The sequence below is a fragment of the Puma concolor genome, chromosome D4, assembly GCF_028749965.1.
Source record: "Puma concolor isolate L17-30 chromosome D4, mPumCon1.1.hap2, whole genome shotgun sequence".
Classification (NCBI taxonomy): Eukaryota; Metazoa; Chordata; class Mammalia; order Carnivora; family Felidae; genus Puma; species Puma concolor.
In genome coordinates this window covers 68,733,194-68,758,035 of record NC_141679.1, presented here as the reverse complement: position 1 = coordinate 68,758,035, position 24,842 = coordinate 68,733,194, and the positions used below count along the sequence as shown (strand labels likewise).

The window sequence follows — 24,842 nt, the reverse complement described above, 5'->3', positions numbered from 1 at the left end:
CGTTGTCCCATTCTACAATTATGGTGATTCAAAAAAGCAAATTTAAAAGGAACTGTCCACCCTATCCCACCCCACCCCACCCCACACACTTGTGGTTCCTCAAGCATTTTCTTTATGTGCAGTGAAGAGAACAGCTTCCTCTACCACCACCCAAATACCCAGCAATTAGCAGACAAGACCCACAGATTCTTCACATTCTGAAGCTGTTAAAACAAACATGTGTGTCTGGTGCAAAGTTTGCTCAGCAGCCCTCATGATCGCGTGGACTCTCCTGTTCATCTAAATGAACAGCCAAGGCTGCTGATTCCAGGTAAAATGATAAATAAATCAAAGGAGTCTCAGTCTTAGCCTCTGGACTCCATCCAAACTTCAGACAAAAAGATTTACTAATCCCTTGTTGGCAATACAAAAATAATAATACAAAAACAAAATCACCTGCCATTAGCCAGATCTAATCTAATCTTTCCTTGCAATAGTAATTTCACTCAGGGTACTTCAACATCTACCTGGGCCTAGCACGCGCAAGAAATGAACGAGCAATGCTGGTTATAGGCACAAGGTACTTTGGGAAAAGGCAACTCCTTGGAATGCAGTGGGGTGATATGTGAGGACTACAGTAAGAATTAGTAAACAGGACCATGAAGAGAAAAGTCTGTTCATTTTCCACCCATACACCATCCTGCCCTCACTGGCCCAGCATTAATATGGTCTCTGCTTCAGAAGCTTTTGACTTTCCTGCTATTATCCTAGTCTTGCTTTAACACATACTTTATATTAGAATGCGTTCCAGGAAGCATATGGCAATAGAACTAGGTCAACCATTAACCAAATAACAGGAAACTGCTCTGCAGCGCACACCCTTCAAAAGCTTGCTTAATGAGCTGGCTCTTCAGAATATGTCCTTCGGTGAGGTTGGAACTAACAGGGTCTGTGGGTTTCTTTAATTCTGCAAGGTCACCTCATAACCTAGAAGGCTTCTGCACATACTAGACTTTGAATGGTCTAAATCATTCCACTGGAATGTTCAAGAACTGAAGTCAAAGGTGGAGAAGCATGTTTTCTGAACCTGCTTGGCCATCTTCAAAAAACATGACTATCGTCCTGGTTCCATGGCTTCATTCTTCCAGTTATGTTAAACTGACACGAAACACTCCATGTTCTTCTTTCTCTAGCATTTTTTTCAGTATTCCTTAAGGTTTCCATACCATCAATCTATCCCATGAAAAACATGCCACAATCCATATAGACTTAATAGGTCAAATTAAGTCTTGGGAAACGGTTGGTCTTCCTTTTTCATATAAATCTACAAATGAGATTCCTCCAGAACCCCCGACCTTGAGTCTTTAAGTATTCTTGAATTTGACTTTTTCCTCTCAATGTCTCAGACTCAATCCTCCAAAATCTAACTTTACAGTGCCCCTGAAGAGTCATTCAGGATCATACTAGTCAACTGTCACCCTCAAATTAGTATCCTTCGCAAAACACCAACACCCAAAGTCTCCTCAGTTTCTTTACCCTAGATTGCAATCTAGTCATTCTTAAATCCAAAATCCATTTAATGTGGATTACAGAGCTGGGCAGTTTCCCTTGATTAAGAACTTACATTAACTCTAATTTTTAAATTAAACTGTCAAAGCCAAATCTCCACTTACTAACGTTGAATGCTATTTTATACTAGTGATATCTGTAGTAGCAATCATTATTTAGAAGAAACTAAGAGGTACTAAGAGGTACCATTCTGTCTTTAAAAAATTGAGGTGTAATTAGGGAACAAGAATTTAGGAACAATAACTTTTGAAAAAATGCTGGATTTGGTTCCCCGACCCTATCACTTATTGACCGTGCACCTGCCCCAGGTGCTGTGCAAGGCACTGATGATACAGATGAAGAGGAGAGATGCTGGGCCTGCCTTTCTGTAGCTTCTAGTCTAGTCCTGTTCAGTAACTGATCAAGAGAAACCAGTGGTTGGCCTTCAAAGTCGATTTGGCTAAATTTTAACTTTTCCCCTGAAAACAGTCAATAAGGCTTCATGGAACACCAACATAAGGAATGGCACACTGGGATAGAGGTCAACAAGAAGAGGCTGTGAGGGTCATTAATTTGTCTATTGGATTCCGGACACCCAACCCTCTCCCATCTGTGCCATTCTTGGGAAATGTCAGGTTTTTCTTCTAAAGGAGTTAGTTGTGTAACCATCGTCAAAACAACAACAAAAAACAAAAATAGAACCTCATCTAAGGAACTTAATACTAATCTACTACAGAATGTTCAAGAAAGTGTAAACAGAAGTTAAGGTACTTTTCCCCCTCATCTGCCAGATTTTGAAGTTATGTTTCATACAGGAACACACTGCCTTTTACAAGTCGTCATGTAGTAAAAGCTACTGCTCCAGCCCCTAAAGCCAAGATGTTAAATGTTTATCAGTCCACCAATACAAGCCCCCTAACAGGGATTTCATGCGGACTCAAGTGTATTCTGACTCCTGAACAGTCACTGCCAACAGTGCTCTGCCTATAAGTGTTTTATGAAAACTTAAGGATGGGAGAAAAAGGAATTAGTATTTTTTTATGTGCTCAGTATACATCGGGCTCCACACCAGAGATTTACATTCGCGATCTCATTTATCCCCCATGTGAAGCTTACACAGTAGACTTTTTTTTTCCTTTGCCCCAGATAAGAAAACTGAAGATCGAAGATGAAATCATTCGCTCAGGGTCACCCAGCTACTCACTGGCTCTGAGGTCTATGTTCTTTCTACTACGTATCCTGGCCCTCACTGCCAAGGTCTTCACAGGCTTCCCAACACTGATACCAAAGGGTTCCCTTACATGTGGTCTCTGCACAAGTCAAGTGTTCCCTCCTCGCATGAGAGCATGCTGCTCCCAGCACAATCTCCAGGACTCTTGAAAGATGGTCCAGTGTTTCTCAGAGTGCCCAAACACCGAAGATGGAACAAGGTCAGGCCAGTTTCTAAGATACGAAGCAAGATGAACTCAGCGGGTCCTCCTGCCAATTGCCCTCACCCTTACTCATCTGCTGGAGCATGCCAAGGCCTGTCTGGAATGACGCAGGAAAGGGTCACCATGGGTGATCCTATGCCCCCCTCCAGATTGCTACAAAATAAAAGCTCACTGCTGAGACAGCCTGGCTCCTTGAAAACCCACCAACACAGTTTCATAGGAATCAAAATTCTAAAAGAGACTATGTGCATCCACCAACCTCAGAGTTACACCCAGGAGGTGAAGAGTAAAAGCAGGTCTAAAGGTAAAAGGTCTAGGAATCTGTGGACCCAATCCACCTTGGAGGTCCAACTCCTTACAGTGCCTGCTGGCCATTCCTTTTTTAACTCACAAAGGAGCCAAAATGTTTTATTTGCCCTATACGAAGTTCTGACTACAAACACATTTCAATCGAGAGATGAATATCGTAGCGATCAAAGGCCCAACTTAAAGCCATTAATAAAATGTAGTCCGACAACCACTCTCTACCCCAGCAGCAGCTCAAATCCGACACCAGAAAGGCAGGGCTGCTGACATCCAGAGCTACTTAACATAAACAAACATGAAGTCCACACTTGGGTTAGGAGATGCGGCTAATTTTAGACGACTGTTTCGTATCTGATGAAACGGAGCCTGGGCTTCTCTCTGGTGTAGGGCGGCCCTCATGCCTACATTTAACCAGCCCCACCTCCAAATTTTCTCAACTATGGAAAACAAGTGGTCAGGTAGCTGAAAGAAGGAATTCATTCCTGTGCTGTGAGGTCTCCACAGACAAAGTGTCCAGTCTGTTTCGGCCACCAGGGCTGCTGAGGCGCTACCAGGGGTTGATGTGGAGAGGATCCCAGCATTTAGGACCATCTGATGAGAGTCTGGCCCTGCTGCTCTTCCGCTGATCAGCGTCTGAGGCAAGTGCCTCACTCGAAGAGAGGCTGCGAAAATCCTCCAGGGCAGGCACAGAACTTGAGAGGGCTCTTGGTGATGAAGTGCAGCTCCACTGGTCCCATTCCTAGGACAGCTCTGGAATACTCCATGCCTTGAATGCATACAAAATGTAGTCTTACAGATGAGAAACAAGTGAGATACTGTGTTTGACTGGTACAAGAATCCACTTTTCCAAGACCCGGTGAATCCTGTGCTCGCTCTCTCGCTCGCTCCCTCCCTCCCTCTCTCTCTCTGCCTTTAACACAGCTGTGAAGTCCACTGAGTGTCCAGCCAAGTGTACTTGGACCGTCCTCCTCTCTCAAGCCAGTGACGGGACCCAGTTCCAGCCTGGTGGCTTGATGTCCTTGCTCATCTGCTTTCAGGTTTAACAAGGGAAAATAATCTATCGCTTAAATTGTAGAAGCTTTCTTTCCAGGGGAACTAGACAGTCCTGATGGCTCCCTCCAGTTACACAGCAATTATGTAATTGCTAAGCTTCTGCAGAATCACTGGAACCGTTCTGCAGCCTTCTACGGACTACAGCTGCAGCCCAATGTTCTGAGATGATTGTAGCCTTTGAACGGATGGCCGGTCTCGAATCTGAGCGCAAAGGGCCAGACAATGGGATTCCATCTCAAGCACAAAGATGCTCCTGCCTCACGAAGCCCTTTCTCCTCCTCCCAGTCTGTGCAGCTAACTCTTGCCTTTGCCCGCCCTACGTGTGTGTGGAATGTGGTTCACTCTGTTTATGCTGACAGGTTCCAAAGGAGGCAGAGAATCAGCTGAAGTTTTGCCATGGACCATGCACAAGGTAATCGTTTAACACGTAATGTGAAAGCTCCAGAAGAGGACAAGATGCAAGGGGGTGGGAAGCATCTCCCTAGGCTTCCTGCGCTGGCATGAAATGAGTGCTTCCCTTCCTTCTGCCAGCTCCAATCCTTCATGTTGACATTACACATCCTGTACTGTAGATCCACCCCCATGCTGCCGCTTGCCCAGCTGAATTATCTCCTGCGTCACAGCGGTGGTAACAGAACTGCTGGCTCGGCAGACGCGAAAGCACCATTTCAATGCTTAATGCATTCAGCAACTGGACATATTACCAGTGCGTCGGGGCTGGTCCGTGGCCCTCCCAGCAGCCATGCAGTACTCGACCTAACCTTCTGCCAACCAGATGGTCTGTTTGCCTCTTGGGACCAAACCATTAAACTTTACTTTATTAAATTCTATCAAAATGTGGGGACAGTTTACAGCAGTGTGTCTGGTTCATCTCCAACAGGGTTGCTAAGATGAAAATGACCTAAAAATATCTGGAAACTCTACTTCACACCAACAGAGAACAAGATATTTTGGAGTAAATATTTAAATGGCCTGCCAGATTACGTACCCCGGCAGCATGGACTACACGGTTAGCAAATTATATTGTAAATATATACACACAAAGACTCCGAAATGCAAGCATCTAAACAGGAATCCATTTCCCACTGGCTAAAGCCACAGTTCACCAGCCCCTGGCTCCAAGCTATTTAAAGGTGGCTAAGGACACCATCTCCATCATAATCACCTCAATTACCAAAAGAAAGAACCCAACACAACTGACAGCGAGATCCCACACCACCCCCTGCGTTTGACCACCCAGGCATGCCGAAGGCGTGCCGAGGCACTCCAAAGGTGCTCAATAAATGTTTGACCAACGAAGAGACGGATGGACACACGTTTCTTAAATACAAGAGCACCTATAAAACACGTGGTATGCCAGTGAGGACATTACATTCTTCCCAACTCTCTATCATCCCACAACTGTTAACTAGGCGTGCAGAGCCAGGCGGCAGATGAATGGCAAGGAGCAAGCCATCTGCACCAGTGGCACTGGATAGCCGCTAATTGATCACTGCAAATGAACTGCAGAGGTGGCCATTTATTGGGTACCTGGCAGGGTGCTGGGTGCTTTACATACATTATGCCTCTTAGCCTTCGCCCCAGAGGGAATGCCATTTTTAAAGATAAGCTGGAGGCTAGGAGCAAATTAGGAGCTCGACCCAAGTTAAATCAATCACTTCTCTACTACTCTGTAGTCCCAGATAAGTAAGGGCCTTAACAGTTGTAAAGAACCGAGCACATGTGAAGGCGGCATTCCCAAATATAGCCCTTACCAAATCCCAAGGAAATTGGAGAAATCTTTCCACTCCCCGATTTCCAGGCATCCTAAGAAGTCCTGGTTTCAGCTCCTACTGTTTCTCCCATGTCTTATATTCTTGAGGGCATTCCATATTACTATCACCGGCACCACACCCCACAGCTACACCACCACCCTGGTAATTTTGGGGTCCACGCTCTGAGACCCCAAATCTCTCACTTGAGGTCATTCTAGAGATCTGAACACCAGTAAATAAATGCATGGTCTCTTCTTCTCTCCTTAAACATCTCTGGAGACTATTTTAAAGTGGCAAGTATAAATTTTTTATAATTAAAAAAATAGTCAGTCCATTGACACCCTTGTCTCCCTGGAAGTTCTTGAAATGTAAAAAGTTTTTAATAAGATAAATAAATAAATCTTCACAGGTTAATTTGCTTTTAAAGGTGAAAAGTCCCTACACTGCTTTCACCAAAGAACCACTTAAATGTTCTTCACTTCTGGGGCGCCTGGGTGGCTCAGTCGGTTAAGTGTCTGACTTCAGCTCAGGTCACGATCTCACTATTTGTAGGTTCAAGCCCCATGTTGGGTTCTGTGCTGACAGCTCAGAGCCTGGAGTCTGCTTCGGATTCTGTGCCTCCTTCTCTCTCTGCCCCACCCCCCACTCGCTCTCTTGTCTGTCTCTCTCTCTCAAAAATGAACATTAAAAATCATTTTTTTAAATATTCTCTACTTCTTCCACCACTGTCACCAACCACCATGCTGTCACCACGGAGGCCACCAATAGTGTTCTTCTGATTTGGAGCAAATGAGTTCAGGTAAGTCCTGTTAGGCCCTACCATTCTACATTTTGAAATATCATCTACCCTTCAGGCACTCTAAAATTAGCCTCCTTGCCCAAGATCTCAAAGCATCTGATATTACAGTACATTAGTAAGACCAAGTAGACATGGACTATTACTAAAATAAACATTTGAGGAGCACCTGGGTGGCTCAGTCGGTTGAGCGACTGACTTTGGCTCAGGTCATCTCATGGTTTGTGGGTTCGGGCCCCGTGTCAGGGTCTGTGCTGATGGCTCGGAGCCTGGAGCCTGCCTGGAGCCTGCTTTGGATTCTGTGTCTCCCTCTCTCTCTCTGCCCCTCCCCCACTCATGCTCTGTCTCTCTCTGTCTCAGAAATAGGTAAACATTTTAAAAAAATAAAAAAATATACATTTGCACAGAGAGAAGACCAAAGCGATTTTCAGCAAGGCCACGGGACAGTCCTCAAACTGGCTCAGGGCGAACGAGTAAAGCTACAGAGAGGCATCCATAGCCACTATTTTCCTTGCAATAAACTCAGCTTTCTCAGACAAATCATTTTTGCCAGATATGATGCCAAACTATAGGAGCAGTAATAATATCTTTCTTCCAAAATGCTCAAGAAAGTTCATGTTGATTAAAAACTGTTCTCCCACAACATTTCAGGGAATATACCTCTGCAAGGTTTGGACAGTCTCTGTTACCAAGAAAATGCACTATTCCCAGAGGATATGGCATCATCCTCAGGTAGTTTACAAATCCCTACTGAAGACCCCAATACAGATAGGGAGCACTGCAGGGTCCACAGTCAGGCAGACCAGAGGCTCCCAATCTGGCAAGTCTCCCTGCGAATGCACAACAGCAGTGAGAACCGTTCATCAGTTAAGGCAAGACATGGCACAAAGTTAATCAGGAGGGACTCAAAAAACGGAGTTTAAGACCAAGGACAAAACAATTCACATCTGGCAAAGCCCTGGGAGATCTCTACCCCATCTTCTCTATCAGTAAGGAAGGAAGAAGCTATCATTTTTCAAGTGCCCATTATGAACCGGGATCCTTATTACACACATAATATTTTAGTCCTTATGTCAGTTCTACAGATTCATACTATTATCTCCCTTTGATTGGGTAGGAAATCACGGGAACAGCGAGGTTAAGTGACTTATTCAAGGTCACACAGCTAGGAAGGGACAGAGACAAACTTCATCCCGTGCTTGTGCAGTCCCAAAAAGTATGATCTATGTGCTACACACTACTTTCTTCTTCTTTTTTTCAATGTTTCACTTATTTTTGAGAGAGAGAGCATGCACGCAGGGGAGGGACAGACAGAGGGGGACAGAGGATCCAAAGCCAGCTCCACACTGACAGTGGAGAGCCCTATGCAGGGCTCGAACTCACTAACTGTGAGATCGTGACCTGAGCCAAAGCCAGACACATAACCAACTGAGCCACCCAGGCGTCCCCACACCACGTTCTTAATGAAGACCCCAGCACAAAGAACTTCATGTTCACCCAGAAATTCTGAAAAATTTGTACTCCTAATGTTTCAGCAAAAAATAAGCTCCTTCTCCCAGAGAGAATATATACATATACATTTACATAACATATATATATTATATATATATATATATATATATATATATATATAAACACACATGCACACACACCCAAATATACAGTAACCAAATCCTAAGTTGTTCAGACAGTTCAACTGCACTCAAGTTTAGCCATGGTGTGCAAATGTTCAGTGCATTATTTTTTCATATAACTGCATGTCAGAAAGGGAAAGCTGCCAAGTGACAATCTGTCCCAGTGATTCATGGTGCACACTGACATACCCACTTCTGATACAGGTTGTTGTTTGTATTTCCTAGAAATCATTGCCTTCATTAGAGAGATAAACAGGAAATAAAGTCCCCAACAATGACATGTTCTTTCTCTACTAGAATAACTCTAGCAGCAAATGTCATGAATTTGGGGGATAGGAGGGTGTGGATAACAGAAAGTTAGAAGTTCTCACTCTGTTCCTCAGACCTTAATGATCACGTTGAGAAGACAGTATCTTCAACATGGATGACTGTTTTTCATTTTAGGACTACACCTTATAAAGTAAAGGCTCTGTTCAAATGAATCACATTAAATCTACTGAACAGGTGTCATGTGCTAAGAAAAAATAACCTAGCCAGTTTTGGATTTTTATGCTTCAAGATTCCTATTTGCTGAGGTATTAATGTTTTACTGTCTTATTTGACTCTTAAAAACGTTAAGTATCTTTCTGTAGGCATCAACACTAGCTACAAGATGTGCATGGTCACGGGCAAAATAAAGTTACCACCAGTCTTTCTACTAAAATGGAGAAAAGATGATGGGAAGGTGGCAAGAAGGGGGAGAAGGAACACAGAGGAACACCTGGGAAACATTGGAAATTCACCGTTCAGTAGCTGCTTCAAATAAGATCGCTAACACTTACCTGTGCTAGGGTCAATTTTGATAATTGTAGTTGACGTCTAGAAACGGGGTTATGAATATAATTATCATGAAGCAGCAATTGGGCAATCACAACCTAATTAAGCCCACTGACTAGATTATCTTGTTTTTCCCCTAATAATCACATAACATGTAACACTTGCTAATTTCAGGACCTATGGGTGATGTTCCTTCATTATTAACAAGCTCCAGCCACCGGTCAGAAAAAGAATGGGTGAGCTACTCAGACACTTGAGTCAACCAAGGAGTAGGGATGAATGTCAGGGACAGGTGCCATTTGTCCTTCAATACCAAGTCACTTCTCAGCCTCCCAAAACTACTAATTAGGGGCAAAGCCCCAGGAGAAGGTGGCACCAAGGATGAGAACTTCCACGCATGGGAAGCATCCAACTCTGCTTTCCTAAATGCGTGCCATTTCATGTGGTGACGGCAATGTGCTTTTTCACATTACGGTGGAATCTGCCTTTGAAGAGGTTTCCTTTTGTTTTCAATAGAATGGAAGATTCCTCCACCAAGCCGAAATCCATAGACTTTAAACACTTACCTCCCTGAACATGCCCTCTCCCACCCTGACTCTCACGTTGAGTGTATTCTCCCAATAGAGTCCTACTCCCAACTGGATACCACTGCACCCACAAAGATTGGTTGATTCAGTTCACCTTCACTTTCTGCAAAGCTCCTGAGGATAACCTGGGTAGATTTCTCTTCAAAGAATCAAGAGGAAAATCGGAGACGCATGTTAAGAACTGGTCTTTGAGACAAGCTGGTCTGAGGGAGCATCTTAGAGGGCTGGCCACTACTGATTAAGGTCACAGCAGATGCTACCTAAGGCTCTTAAATCAGAAATTCCCCAGCTGGAGAACCACATGCTTTGGTATATAGCTCAGTGTTACTCTCTTCAACTATGTCATTTTTTTTTTTTTTTCCTGAGGCTTCCCCCCCCCCCCCTTAAGGGCCTTTATCTAAGAAAACAATGGTTTTGTTAAGTTTGGTAAATGATATGGGTGACAAGTGAAAAAATGGGTGACTCTCTGGCCTCCTCAGTACACTTTACAAACAGGACACATGCTTACCCTTCTACAAAGGTTTTGGGTGAAGTCAGTTGGGAAGAGGAGATCATCTAAACAGATCCATAGCAAAGTTAAAACTTTGTAAAACCACCACTAGTTGCTCTGAGGTTAAAGAGTCTACTCAGCAATTAATGCCCAACCGCCTGTCTTACAGGGAAGCTACTGTCCTGGATATCTTCGGGATATTTGGACCTGCTCCAGCTCCCTTAGTACAACTTGTTACTCTGTTAAGGGCATTTGTGGTCATCCATGAACAGCAGCTTCCTTACTGTACTGTGATGTTTCAGGGAGAGGCAAATAAAAACCAAAACATTCATCATGTCTCCATGATCTAAATAGAGCACATGGTGATCATGAAAGGGCGTAGGGGATATTAGCACCCGTGCTTTGAAGAGTATCTGTGCTATTTTCCAAAAATGACCATCAGACAGGGGAACTAACTTTCAAATGTCTGCGTGGCTTTTGGAAACATGTCTCATGCTTACAGTAAACCAGAGGCACTGAGACTTCCAAAAGGGGCCCTAAGAAGGAAAAAAAAATAAGATACCTTCTTTACTTAAGAAAGAAAAGAAGAAAAGAAAAAAAAGAAAAGAAAAGGAAAGGAAAGAAAAAAAAGGAAGAGGGAAGAGAAGGAAAGAGAAGAAAAGTAAAGAAAAGAAAAGGAAAGGAAAGAAAAGAAAAGAAAAGAAAAGAAAAGAAAAGAAAAGAAAAAAGAAAAAAAGAAAAAAAAAGAAAGGGGCACATGGGTAGGTCAGTCGGCTAAGCATCTGACTCCTGATTTCAGCTCAGGTCCTGATCTCAAAGTTCATGAGATCAAGCCCTGCATCGGGCTCTGTGCTGACACTGCAGAGCCTGCTTGGGTTCTCTCTTTCCCTCTGTCTCTGCCCCTCCTCTGCTTGTTCTCTCTTTCTCTCTCTCTCTCTCTCTCTCTCTCTCAAAATAAATAAATAAATGTTAAAAAGAAGAAGAAGAAAAAACAAAAGTCACACAGTATATCTTTTTTCCATAACAGGTAGGTATTCCTTTTTAAATATCCACATGTATAACTACTTTATAATTCTGAACTTCACACAGTACAGCTTAAAAATATTCATTCTCTAAATTTCCTCATACATGGTCTCTTGCTGTTTTTCACCATCTCCTCTGTAACTCAGAACAAAAACAGGGTACTCTTTAGTTAAACACACTTTGTCAAGCTATTACAGTAAGTTATATCTCTCATATCAACCAATAGATTACAATTAATTTTCCATTATACTCAAATTTCCCTTCCAGAACACCAGGATATACTACTGGCATAAGCAACTGGAAGAGATAAACCATCAGGATTATAAGCTATTAGCATCCTAAGTAATAACCACGGCCAGTTCCCACAAGCTGAGGGCCAGAAGGTAGTGCCCCCCGTGTGTGATCCTGGCTCCCCATTTTCTAGCTCCACGACCGTGGGTAAATTTCTTTACCTCCCAAACCTCAGTTTTCTCTACCAGAAGAACAGTCCCTGGTTCATATGAAATGTTAAACAAATGCTAACTAGTTTAGTTAGCTCCAGAGAAGTAGTATTTTTGTGGAAGGTCCGTGTGATACTCTTACTCCAGAGGGGCTGGCAGAATTTTTTGATGAACTTATTGTATGTATTCCTTTTATAGACGGTATTCTTACCCAGTACCAGAAGTGATAATATTCAATTGACAGCAGAAGGGGGAGAAGTTCTGGCAACTGAACTCTGACATTCAGATCAAAATGGTCTCTTCCATGCAGATCCCCTTCCCAGCTATCATTATCCAATACCAATTAACAGTCTCCACAGAAGACAAAATGAGACAGAAACCACTGAAGAGAAAAAGGTTCTGGGTGATAGGTACTTGTTATTGAAATCCTTACATAATCTCTGGCTGGTATCTATTTCTGGCCATCTTCGGTCTCTGGCCCAGTGTTCAAATTTTACCCCACACGAGGGACCCTAGACCAGGTCCAATCTGGGTCGGGTGATTCAGACTCAATTTCTGACTAATTGGTCACAACAGAGAGGGATGGTGTCATTAGGGATCAGGAAGACTAACCATTCTGGGATTGACTGGTTCTAGCAAACAGCTTAATCCCAAACTGGACTGCAGGTAACTGTCACACTCCGTTCCCTTCCCCTCAGAAAGAAGCGTGTCTTTGTTCTTCATTCCTTCTAGCACTCACAGCGTAGGTACAGAAGCTCTATGGATAAGTTTAGAGAGGACTATCACATGGTCTGACCATTAATAATGCAGCTGTTTTCTGCTGGGCTCTATTCTCTACTTCGTTCCTTTTCCAGGAAAATCTCCACCTAGGCCCACTTAACCAGTTCCTTCAAGTTTCCATCTGTCCTCTATCAGAAAGGCCGATTTCTGAAGTCACATAAATGGTCTTCCAAGTTCAATTCTTTTTTTTTTTTTTTTTCTCCTTTTTAACAGTAAGAACTGACCAAAGACTGGGTCTGAGCACTGGTCTTCATTTTTCACGTGCAATAGGTACCAAATTACAAGGTCTTTTTCCACTTGCTTTACTGTTTTCTTAAAAGCAATACCTTTCTTCTTCCTGCAGGCTCTTCCCAGTGGACAGACCTCTTCTACTTCGACTTGTCAATCATTCCCCTGCCTCTCTTCTTCTTTTCCTTCTCCCGTCCAAGCAGGCTCTCCTTCCCAGCAAATTTCCACCACATAATTATGGCAATGCTTTAGCCTACTTTTCTGTTAGCTTAACAACCCTGTCTATTTTCTACTTGTGCTGATGCTACTGTTTGCTTTTCTGACGGGCTAATCCGTGTATCCTTTCAAGGCCTAACTTCCCCTACCATGATAGCAGCTGGAGCTCTAATTCACAGGTGCCTTCCAAAGCTTTTCATTAGCAATAGAAATGAGATGGTTTAGAAACCCATTTCTTAATCTGCAGGTGAGTATTGGAACCTTTGTGCAGCAAACATCTTTCAAGTATCCCACATTGTACCACTGCACAATTATTTTCTGAGTAATAAGTACAATGTTATAGGCACATTTGTAGTGTTAAAAGGGAGAATGTTCCCTCAGAGGGAATCGGCTCCCACCCCCCTGCCTCTGGCATTTCCCAGCTCAAGAGAGAAGCAAGCCCTCAGCTGACATGAGCAAAAATGAATAAATGGCAACTTTACCTTCTGAAATCTGAACAGGGAAGAGAAAAATTCCAAAATGTGAAGGCCTTAGCTCCTGTTCTGGTTCAACTGGCCAGATGAGGGCTTAGGGAGTGAGGTTGGCCTTCCCCAGCTGGGCTCTGTGGCAGATAAGCCTCTCCACAAATCCCGGGCTTAATTACTTCTGACACAGTTGTCTCGCCTGGGCCTCCAGCTCCTTTTGTGCTCAAACCAATATGAATCCAAAGGTAAGTCTTTGCTTACTCCTCTTGGACAAATGCTTAATTTCCTACTAAGTGATCCTAACGCATTTTAATCAGGATCTACCAGTTCCTAGTAGAATTTTCCCCATTTTCTTTGCATGGTCTTTGCAAAAAGTCTCCGCAAAAGCTTGGCAAATAACTTTCTGAATTAAGCCGTCTTCATCTTCAAGTATTTATTTTTTGAACAAATAAGTCAGTGCCCACCAACCTTCCCTACACCCCCAAGAGTAGGCTCTGTTCTTTGAATGAAGTTGGGGCTAAGATGTGGACAGGCACAGCAGTATTTTATTAATATCCAGAAGCAGCATGCAGGGAACTGAACAAGCAAACACATGAAAGCAAGGAAAAATCAGTATCAAAATACCCATGACCTGGCACAAAAAGAAACCTCCTCTCCAAGAATAACTCAAGAAAAAATGTCTCCAGCTAGGAATTAGGCAAGAACGCTTTGAAGACACCAAGGAAGCTGCTCGCCAGAATCCAAAGGCAATGCATTTGCAGGTGACCATACCTATATCCTCTTCCCCCGCATCACTCTACCTACCTCTTGTCTTTCCGAGTCCTGAAAAAAACCAACTTTGAGTTGAAGTCACACATCCAAAGGCTAAAAAGCTGATGTATGTATGCTTCAACCAAAAAGGACAGGAGACCTTAGAAAGTAGACAAATTTTACGATAGTATTTCTAAGCAGAAAATGTAAATCCAAAGCACTTCCAACTGACTTTGCATTTATCAGTGTGTGCAGTTCTCCAGAGACAAAGTTCAAGGGGACGAGAGATTCAAAAGAGCTTCCTAGTAAACTGCAAATACCGTCTACATTCATGACAATCCATTTTCCTTCACTTGGAAACTTCTGTTCCCGGGTCTTATAAATTCAGGAGACAGTTCAATCTGGGATTATCTTCTTCTCTCCAATGCCCCCACCCCCTCAACCCCAACCCCAACTTTTTTTTTCTTCCTTCAGTACTGGCATGCAAACCATGCTGTTTTAACTTCTTTCCTGTTCTCCCAGTTCTTCTGGAACATTTTATTTTCGACAGTCAACTCATTTGGAGGAGTGCCACACTGAGGTTCAACTGTTTATAGCGTTTCTGTGTTTCTGCCAGAAGTCCACATCCAGCACTACCTTCTCCAGACTGCCTCCTGGATTAAAAATTTATGCTTTAGTTTGGAAGAAGCTTAGAAAATGTGGAAACTTCCAAACATCACTCTTCTTTTTACACAAAATGACTTTCACTTGTCCAAGAGGAATCAAAAGTGGAAACCCATTTCACCCTTCCTAAAGTACTGTCCTATCTCCCTCTCTCTCTCTCCCTCCCTCCCTCTCTCCCTGGTTAAATGTTCCCCATGTTGTTAAAAACTCACTTTAAGGATGACCCCATGACTTCATTGGGGAATGGCAAATAGCTAGCCACTGGTCTGCAAGAGAGAACCAGGCTCCAAGAAGATACATGGAGGGCAAATTTTTGGAGGAGTCCAGAACACTGGAAAATCACCAGTATTGTTTTAGACTGGATTTCACTCTCTTGGCCATTCATCAGTATTACAAAATGGCATCTCTGAAAGAAGCCAATTTATCTGTACCATGTTGCAAAAGAGATCCTCTGAGTCCAATTGTGGGCACTTTTGTAAGTTGCAATAGACCCAGACAAACCTCCAAAGAAGGGCATTTGAAAAGGACTCCCAAGCCCTGGATGACTGAACTATATAGTGGGGAGCAGGACAATTAAAAGAAAAAGCACAGTCTGAACCCAGTATCTACGACTCGACTGCAAGTCCCATGAACAAAATTGGTCTCTGGAGTGTATTACTTCTATGAATGAAACCATGCTCAGCCCCAACATGTTAAATTCAACTGACAAAAAAACCAATACTCCTGCCCCACTAGGGTTTGATTACAGAGTTTCTCACAGAGGCTTTCACTCTGGAGAGGAGAGCTGGTGTTTCACAAACCGCTACAATCATATGCAGGGGGGTGGTGGAAAGGGCACTGGGTTGGGAGTCAGCCGACCTGAGTTCTGGGCCTGGCTTTGTTACAACTGAACCTTCTGACCTTGGGCAAGTCACTGCACGTCTCTGTGCCAGTTTCCTCTTCAATAAAATGCAGGGGGAAGGGGAGATCTGAAATAGATGATCTCTCTGAGGCACAAAACAACCAGCTTCTCAATTAGACGTTCTTAATATTCACCATTTACGGTGTACCTGTTAGCCAACTTTTAAATGATTTTTATATTAATCTCTACTTAGGGAAAAGTACTTTTGTCCATTGCTCCCAAACTTCGGCTTAATCTGGGTGCTCCCTGGAATTCTTCAATATTACAATAAATGCCTCTTTTCTTTTCTTTTCCTATTTTTTTAAGCAACCTTCCCCAAACTAAGGCTTGTGCTATTAAAAGAGCTCAGAACTTCCCATTTCCTTGCTAGGGCTAAAATTAAACTGTCCATTCCTTAGGGCCCAACATAACATCTGCCAGATGTCTTGGCATATCACACAAGAGGAATTTTCTCCTAGCATTATCTGTTCTCCTCTCTATTTTCTCATAATCAATTAATAGGTCACCAACGCCAGCTAATGTTTCTCTCAAAGCCACCAACTTCTTAAGTATGTGAACCTCAAAAGATACTTGCCTTCACACTTACACACACACACACACACACACACACACACACACACAGGCTGACTTTTTTTTCCAGTTCACTATCACTAATGATAGACCCTGGAAATATTTTCCTCCACCTCTTTTGAATCTCCTTAATTTCCACATACCAATCATCCAATCGTGTACCCATGTCAGATCCTTTGCAATCTGAATGCATTCTTTATATTATTTCCTAATTTGTGAGTGTGGCAGTGTGAAATAGCACCTCTGTTCTCCAGTTTTCAACGTGAAACGTTCAATACAGCTTTGTCCATGTTCTGTCCCAGGAGGCAGTGAGCGCTAAGTCTGATAAAGGCATACAGCACAAAGAAGATGAGTAAGGTTACCTTAACCAAGAACTCTCAACACCAGGAAAGAATTTAAGACAGACTAGACTCTATTAAACTCCAACATACAGAAAGCAGAATTCTTCCCAAGGCAATTTTGCCATTATTTTCTTTTAGGAAAACTGACCACAAAGACTCTAAAGTCCATTAGTAGGGTTGGCTTTCTTTTCCCCTACTGTCTTCCAGAAGACTCATTAGAAAGATACACATACACACACACACACACACACACACACACACACACACAGATACATATGTGTATGTGCATATATATTTTTTCTTTCTATCTCAAAGTTCTTTCCAACTCCAAGGGGTGTGGAAAAAAACATGTCCTCAGGGAATGTGGTCAATAAATTAGATGGACATAAATCTAACATGAGAAAAATTGTGGAATACAAAGATCCAACGAGCATCTTTTCTACAGCAACATGCTGCACAGCTCACATATTTCTCCAAAATGATTTCTCTTTATGATATATTAGAGTCATGGAAAAAATTTGCATAACGAGCCTCATCAACTTGATGCCTCAAAAACAAAACAAAACAAAACAAATCTCTGAGCCTTGACATCAAATAAAAATGTCCAATTTGACACTCTGTATTTCTCTCATAGCGCCTTATCCAAAATACTTGTCCCATTTCGAACGTGTAGCCCTAGAAAAATGCAAGAATCTTTAACATTAGGTGCTTCCCATGTTGATGAAGCGCATCAGGGATGAACATGTCTCTTAGGTGACCAGTTAGAACATTATTCTCAAACTCCAAAATGCCTCTTAGATACCTCATTTTTTCCCTCCAGGAAATCTCAACTCTAAGACTATCTGTAAAGACACCAAAATATTTGGTCACAAAGTAAAACATGTGGTGAGTCTACGTGCTAGACTAGCAACCAGTTTGTCAAATTTTTTTTCACACCAAAATAAGTAATTAACCGGCTGTCCCGGTAGCAACAACAACAACAACAAAGATATCATGGAAGTTTGCTTCAAGATCAACCTACAATGTATTTATGTTTACACACACAGACGTGGTTAATTAGATGCAGAATTACCTGGTAATTACTTTCCCAAATAACTCTTTTTATTCCACTGCCTTGGAGCTTCCGAGTTGGAACGAATAGCATCCACACACACACATTAGCAAATTTAAGTGTAACGTTGATGACGTCCCACTCAGGAGCAGAAGCAATGGTATCAAAAGACAACATTCAAAACTGATTAATAAAAGGCATGATTCCAAAAAGTAAGATTTGTCAAGTGCTCTGGGAGAAGCCCAGGTTTTTAATAAAGAAGCAGAGATCTGAAGAGAAGTATTTTTAAATGAGCACACACATCAACTGAAAATCTTGAAAACCATACGTCTTCGTCTGCAAAAAACAGGGTTTTACTTCATTGACCATGGACAATTATCAGCTAAAGAACCATGTATTTCTCCTTTTCCTTTCATACTCCTCAGAAGAACAATAACCCTCAATTAATGACACAACAGTTTGGTTTGAAAAATGTGATGTTGTCATATACAGCACTGTGCCTTTACTGAATGACACTGCTACCAGCTACTCAACAGAATATAATTACATCTGGAATCTAAAACCACTTCAATATGCACAGAAATACTGGAGACATAGGAACTCGACACACACATACACACACACACACACAAATCTGACACACAATGAGAAAGCAAAGCAAGAAAAGAGCTGGTGTAAGTCGCTCGCAAATGTGTTCCTTATTTCTGTTGAAGCTGGTACCTTTCTATGTTTCCCCTTAGTTGAAAACAAGGTCCAATCAAGCCTCCTTACAATATATTAATTGGTTCTGAATCTCCTCCAAGGTTTCATTCCAACGTGGAGGCTTCCTCACCTATCTCATCAACAGTCCACCTAAAATTCTCCCAACATCTTCCCTCATCCTCAAGATGGCTACCTTACCTAATGGTAAAGCAACATCTCCATGGTTGGCTTTTATAAATTCCTCAAGCATTTCAGGATTTTGTTCTTTACTTGGATCAATTACATACATTGTCTAGAACTAATCTGTGAAGAGCTCCAGTCAATGTGTGTGGACTGGGGTAGGACTGGGTCCTTCCTTCAAATCATCCTCACAAAATGTCTTCCTAGAAGACTACTAAATTCTTCCCAGTTAAAAAGGTGAAGATACCTGGACACAAGGTTTTCTCAACAGACAAAATATCTTAAAAATTTGTTTCCATAGTGACATTGTTAAGAAGACATCTGATATTTCTGAAGACTTACAGTACTTGAGAACACAGAAAAAAAGAGCAGAATGAAAGGGAAGGGGGAAAACAAAGGAACTAAAAGAAGGCCTTAGACACAAATGGAACAACCTGAAGAGAAATGTGGACTCTGGAGAAACTGGTGTCAGTCAGTCCTAGAGTTAGTTCCTCTGAGATCTTGCAGGATTTGTTGTTGTTGTTGTTGTTGCTGTTGTTTTCCCTTTTTGCAGAAATCAGCCCAAACCAGACAATAAAGTCTTGCAATGCATCAAAACATGATGATAACCAAGCCCCAGAACTCCAAAATCTCAGCTGAGGGCCACCACCATCTTCACAATGAGGAAATAACATTTCCTGGTGACTTTCAGGAGACCTGGAGCAGCTGAAAGTTGTGGGAAGACCTCGGTGGAAAATGTCTAAGGTTTTGCTTTGCCTTTCCTGAAGGAGGTCAAAACCCTTCAGGTCCACTCCAAAGAAGAAAAAAAATTTCCAAAGTTTACTTTAAAATGGAAACAAACGCCTCAATAACTTGTGAAAGCACTCCTTTGGTGGGAGAAAAATCTGAGCAGCCCTTACAAGTCCCTCATTTCCTCGCATAATGAATAGATGGTGAGGAACCACCACAAGATTCCACCCTGGAAAAGAAGGAGTAGGCAGGCAAGCCTCCTCCTCCAGCCATCACCAACAGAGCTTCAAAATGGAGACATCCATAATTTTATAAACACTTCTCATCTCAGCTTTGTCTCCTGGAAACCCGCTCTCCTCCATTTTCTGGTGGAGTTACAACATGACACGGCTTACCTGACTCAGTTCCCAGCTCTCAACCAAACTAGTCGCTTCCTCCAAAAACCTGCAAGCCACCTCCAGAAACAAAACCAAAGCAAACCAAACAACCAACACAGACACTCAGACACAACCCCCCGGAGCCCTGGGAGAAAGCCCCAACTGGTTGGTCTTTTCCCATCCCAGACGCGTGCTTAAAAATAAAACTTTTTTTTTCCCCCTTTGGGTAGAGGAGGAATATAAAAGGAACTCCAGGCAGCCTCCCTCCCTCTCTGTAGGTTAGAAGCTACAATGAAAAGAAAATGAGGGTTCCTTCAGGAATGGTGAAAAGCCTGGAGAATGAACGTGAGAAGGAGCTTTGTGTTTTGGAGTCTGGACTGGAACCAAAGCAGACAGCTTGCAAATGGAGGACAGGGAGATAAAGAAAGGGAAAGAGAGGGGCTGCTCCAATGGGGGGCGGCTGCGGCTTCCCCTCGCGCCTGGAAGGAGGGCAGACCCCTGGGAACTGCACCAGGAGTGAGGCGACCCCCAGGCCCCTGCCTTCTTTTCTCCCTTCCTCAGAGAGCCAAGCGTGTGTAATGGCTTCTCCTCTCCAGAAACCGTTGTCCTCCTGCACCAGACGCTTCTGAACCCCCAGCCTGGAGACAGCTCCTCAGCTGCTCCTGAACCTGCGACCCCCACCCGGCCCGTGCCCCCCGCGCCTCGCCTCTCTCCTCACCAGCAGCACCAGCAGCGGCAGCAGCCACCCCCCGACACATCCCGACCCCGCATCCCAACTTCGGGGAGAGAGAGAGAGAGAGAGAGAGAGAGAGAGAGAGAGAGAGAGAGAGAGGAGAGAGCCAAATACCTGAGGAAGAGGGGGGTGCCAATCCGCACGGCTTTGCCATCGGGCTTGGGGACAGGCAGACAGAGAGGGGGAAAGGAAGGAGAGGGACAGAGAAAGAAAGAGGTCAACCCGTTCAGGTCGGGGCGGCTCAGAGCGCTCCCTCCTCTGCCCCTCGCTCACTCCCTCCGGCTCTCGGCTCTCGGCTCTCGGCTCTGGTCCCCTGGACTCCCGCCCTCCGCCCCCCTCTCTGTCCCTACTCCTGTCCCCACACTCGGAGCATCCGTCCTAAGCCTCCAGCCCTCTTCTCACTCATCTTTCATTTTCTCTTCTCTCCATAGAACTACACGAAATTAATTAAGCCACAGCGCTCCGCTCCCCCCAGCAGAAGGAGCAGCCAGCAGGAAAAGCACAGCCACCTCCACTGCCACCACCACCACCACCTTCTCCTCCTCCTCTTCCTCCCTCGCTTCTCCTCCTCCTCTTCTTCCTCCTCCCCCTCCTGCTCTCCCTCCTCCCCCTCCTCCTCCTCCTCCTCCTCCTCTTCTCGCTCGCTTCTTCTCTTCCAACAGCCAGTCCATGCAGGGGACTTCCTCTCCTCCCCGCTCCACCAACCCTCCTTGGCCGAATGAATGAGCGCGTTTGTGCCTCCACCGCCCCGCGCTCTCCTCCCCGGAGCACTCGGACCACCCCGAGGTGGTTGTTAATTGCAGTAACTTACAGAAGAAGCGTCCCGGCGCCGGGAGGTGTTTCGGGTTCTCCAGCCCCACCGCCTCCTTATCCTCTTTCTCTTTCTCCTCTTCCTGCTCGGGTTATTGTTGTGGAAGTTGTTTGGGAGTCTCATGTGCTTCTGCCGGGTCTCAGCAATGGAGGATCGCCATCTTCCCTGCCTTCCTCGGCTCCTCAGACTCGCTGCAGCTGCAGATGACCTGAGATATCCGTCTCTCTCTCCCTCTCCCTCTCTCTCCCTCCCTCCCTCTCCCTCTCACTCTCTCTCTCTCTCTCTCCCCTCTCTCCTCTTCTCTCTCCTCTCCTCCCTCTCCCTCGCGCGCTCTCTCTCTCCCTCCCTCTGTGTCTCTCTCTGAATAATGAGCAACCAGAGGGAGAGAGAAAGCAAGACAGAAAGAGAGAAGGAAGACAATCTTCTCCTGCCACACAAAACGCCGGAGCACCAGGGGGTGCGCGAAGCCTTTCTAATAACAACAACAACGTGCAGGAGACGGGAAGAAAAAAGAAAGCAAGAAAGAAATGAGGAAAAGAGCTGGTGGGGGGCGGGGGGGGGAGGTAAGGAAAGAATTATCCAAGAGCTGGAGAAGAGCAGAAGGAGAAGCTGGAGGAGATGCTGAGGCTGCGGCTGCTGTCCCCCCTCCCCCCCGCCGAACCCCAGAAGGAGGCAAGGTGGTTGCAAAGTTAAGGCTGGGACATTGTCTTTGTCACTCAGAGCAACACAGAGCCAGGCCAGTGAGATGCAAGAGGAGGTGGCGGCGGCGGCGGCGGCGGCGGAGGAGGAGGAGGTGGTGGTGGTGGTGGAGGAGGAGGAGGAAGAGGAGGAGAAGGAGGCAAAGGAGGAGGAGAAGGGGAAGAGGGAGATGAGATGAATAAAGACCTGCGGAGAAGGCGGTGCGAGGAGCGCGGCGGCCGGGCTGAGGCGTGCGCGCTCGCGTCCCGGAGGCGCCCGGCCGCCCTGGCCGGCAGAGGAAGCCCCCAGTGAGGACCCTGCCCCGCCGCTCATAGCTCTCCCACCATCAGCCCAGCCGGAGGCGCCGAGCCCCGGCCCCAGAGAGTCCCTCACACGCATCCATCTAGAGGCCAATCTTTGCAAAGAACATACATGGGGAACTAGAGGTTGCAAGTCTAAACCCAGATCAACCACGTGGGGCTTTTTAATCCCTTTCCAGCTTGCGGTGTGAGTATCTCCAGTGAAAAGCTCAAATTGTCCATTACTGGCACGTATTTTGAAGTCTTCTCCCCCGAAATAAAGGCTCATTGTGCATTTTATTTCTTTTCTGATATGGAGGGGGGGGGGGATGGGGGAGGGAAAGAACCCATCATTCCGAGCTTCGGAACCACCACTTTATTTTCCTAACTTGTGAAATGTTTTGACGGCGCACCAAAAGGAAAAAAAAAAAAAGCCTACTTAAATAACTTTACACCCTCCAGCCCCGCGTTGTTTGCACTTTCTGGCTGATCATCTAAAGGCTCGGAAAGTAACAATCAGCGCTTCTAATGATAAGGTGTCATGGTGTTGAAGACAAGAGAACCAAGATGAAGCTTTCACACCTTGAATTTTTATTTAGTGTAATTTTCCCCAAATCGTTCTGAACTATCTCTTTTGCAAAGGAATGGGTTCCCCCTCACCCTTCACCAGGTTGAATGTCTCCTAAGGCTTTAATTTGATTGGGGGGGGGGGTGCCTACACTATAAAAAAAAAAAATCAATACAGCAAGTCAGGAGCAATTGAAGTTCAAGGGCACGGGCTGGTTGTACCATTTCTATTTCTCGCATCCCCGAGTTGGACATCACCAGCATCGGGAGAGAGAAACACACAGCGCGCAGGGCAGAGACCTTAATTAAAGTTTCTTTTGTCCGCGTCTGAATTGGGGGATGTTGCTGGATTCCTTTGCATTGGGGAGCGCGCATCCGGTGGAGAAGGCGCGGTGTTGAAGATCCAGGGCCAGATTGTCCTCTTTAATACTACCTCCCTCCCCCCCCCCCCCTCCTTCCAAACAACAGTCCGGGAAGATATACCCATAAACCCATACAATAAAGGGGAGGAGGAGACGCGCGCGGAGTTGGTTCCCATCGGATAGCGGGCTTTCATAAACAGATCCGAATCCGCATTTTCCAAGATTTTCCCCAATCGTTTATTCCGGGGCAGAATCTCTCACCCAGAGGCACGATTTCACCCCCTTGCCGTCAACACTTCCTGCCCTTTTCTCCTCCCACTCACATTGAAAAGCTTGGGAGCCCTAAAAGGGTGTTGATGGCGGGGGTGATAAATAAATAAATAAATGACACTCTACGCGTGCGGTGGAGAAGAAAGGAGGGGGAGGGCGAGGAGAGGGACGAGAAAAAGTAGGGAGAGGAGAACAAGGAGGAGAAAGCACAGAGGCGAAAGGGAGACTGGAGTCAAAGAAAGAGAAGAGAAAGAAGAAAGGAGAGAGGAGGAAGGTAAGGCTGCTCAGAACTGAAATGCCCGTGGCTTTGTGCAGAACTGGGAGGACTCCCCCCTTCCAGGTGCCCGGAGGGACCTGGGGAAGTCCTTCTGCCCCGAGCTCCTCCCCCGGGACCCCAGGGGTGTCTGAGCGCCAGCAGCCGCTCCCCCACAAATTCCTCGTGGCGACGAGAGGAAGCGCGCCAGGTCTCCGCCGTCCCTTCAGTGCCCCAGCTGATAATTTACCTCTTTGTCTTTAATAAAAAGCTGACTTTCTCTGTCAAGCCCTGCACCGGAAAAATAACAATCGTATTTCAGGTTGAAAGCCCCTATTACTGCACGGTTGTGGAGGCTGTGATAAACCCTTCCTCGACGTGAAGGTACCTCCTGGGCTGGCTTGGGTCGGAAGTCCTAAGATGGGGGCCGCCCTTCCCCGGGGGCAGGGGCGCACGAAACCAGGCGGTGGGGAGGGAGGAGGAAGCGGCCGAGGTCAGAGGAAATCCAAGGCTCCTGGGGCACCGAAGGGCTGCCCGCAGTCGGGGAATGAGCCCTGGGGAGGAGCCTTTTGCGAGAATGTGAGCGCGCCCCAACACGCCTCAGACCTCATAAACCCACTTGGCAAAGACCCGGGAAGCGGCTGGCTGACCGACTGCGGTGAACTCGAGAAATTAACCTGCGCTACAATTAAACGGGCTGCCGCCCTTTCAGACTCACCTCCAGCGACCGAGACAGAGAGCTCCCGAACCGGCCGTGGGGGGACCTGGCTCCTCCCTCCCGTCCCAGGAGAAGAGGACAAAAAGGGGAGATGGACTTGGAGATGGCCCCGCCCTTCAAACGCTCCAATCCTTGGAAACTAAACCTCCTCTCCAAGCCTCCACGTCTAGAAGGGACAAAGGCAGCGAGGAGATCCAGAGACCGATGGGTGGTTTTCGGGCTTCTCCTGTGGGTACATTGGGGGAAAGGTACAAAGGCTAAGTTCCCATTCCAAATACAGGACAGCCTTTGGAAGACCATCTTCTGGTTTAGAAGCAAATTGACTTCCCAAAGCCGTGAG

At 45.2% G+C, this 24,842-nt stretch overlaps 1 protein-coding gene across 7 annotated transcripts in view; it reads right to left on the bottom strand.

The window, feature by feature from the left end:
- The window catches only part of ZNF462 (zinc finger protein 462), a 139,785-nt gene extending 115,157 nt beyond the window's left edge, over positions 1-24,628 (bottom strand). For 2 of the 7 annotated variants that reach the window (XM_086683638.1, XM_086683642.1), the window contains exon 1: positions 21,356-22,443. The gene's annotated coding sequence lies outside the window, so the exon portion shown is untranslated. Of the gene's footprint in view, positions 1-20,658; positions 20,703-21,355; positions 22,447-24,502 lie in introns of those variants that run through there. The other 5 variants (XM_086683640.1, XR_015242922.1, XM_086683639.1 and 2 more) reach the window with 5 other exon arrangements.
- Between the last annotated feature and the right edge of the window lie 214 nt (positions 24,629-24,842).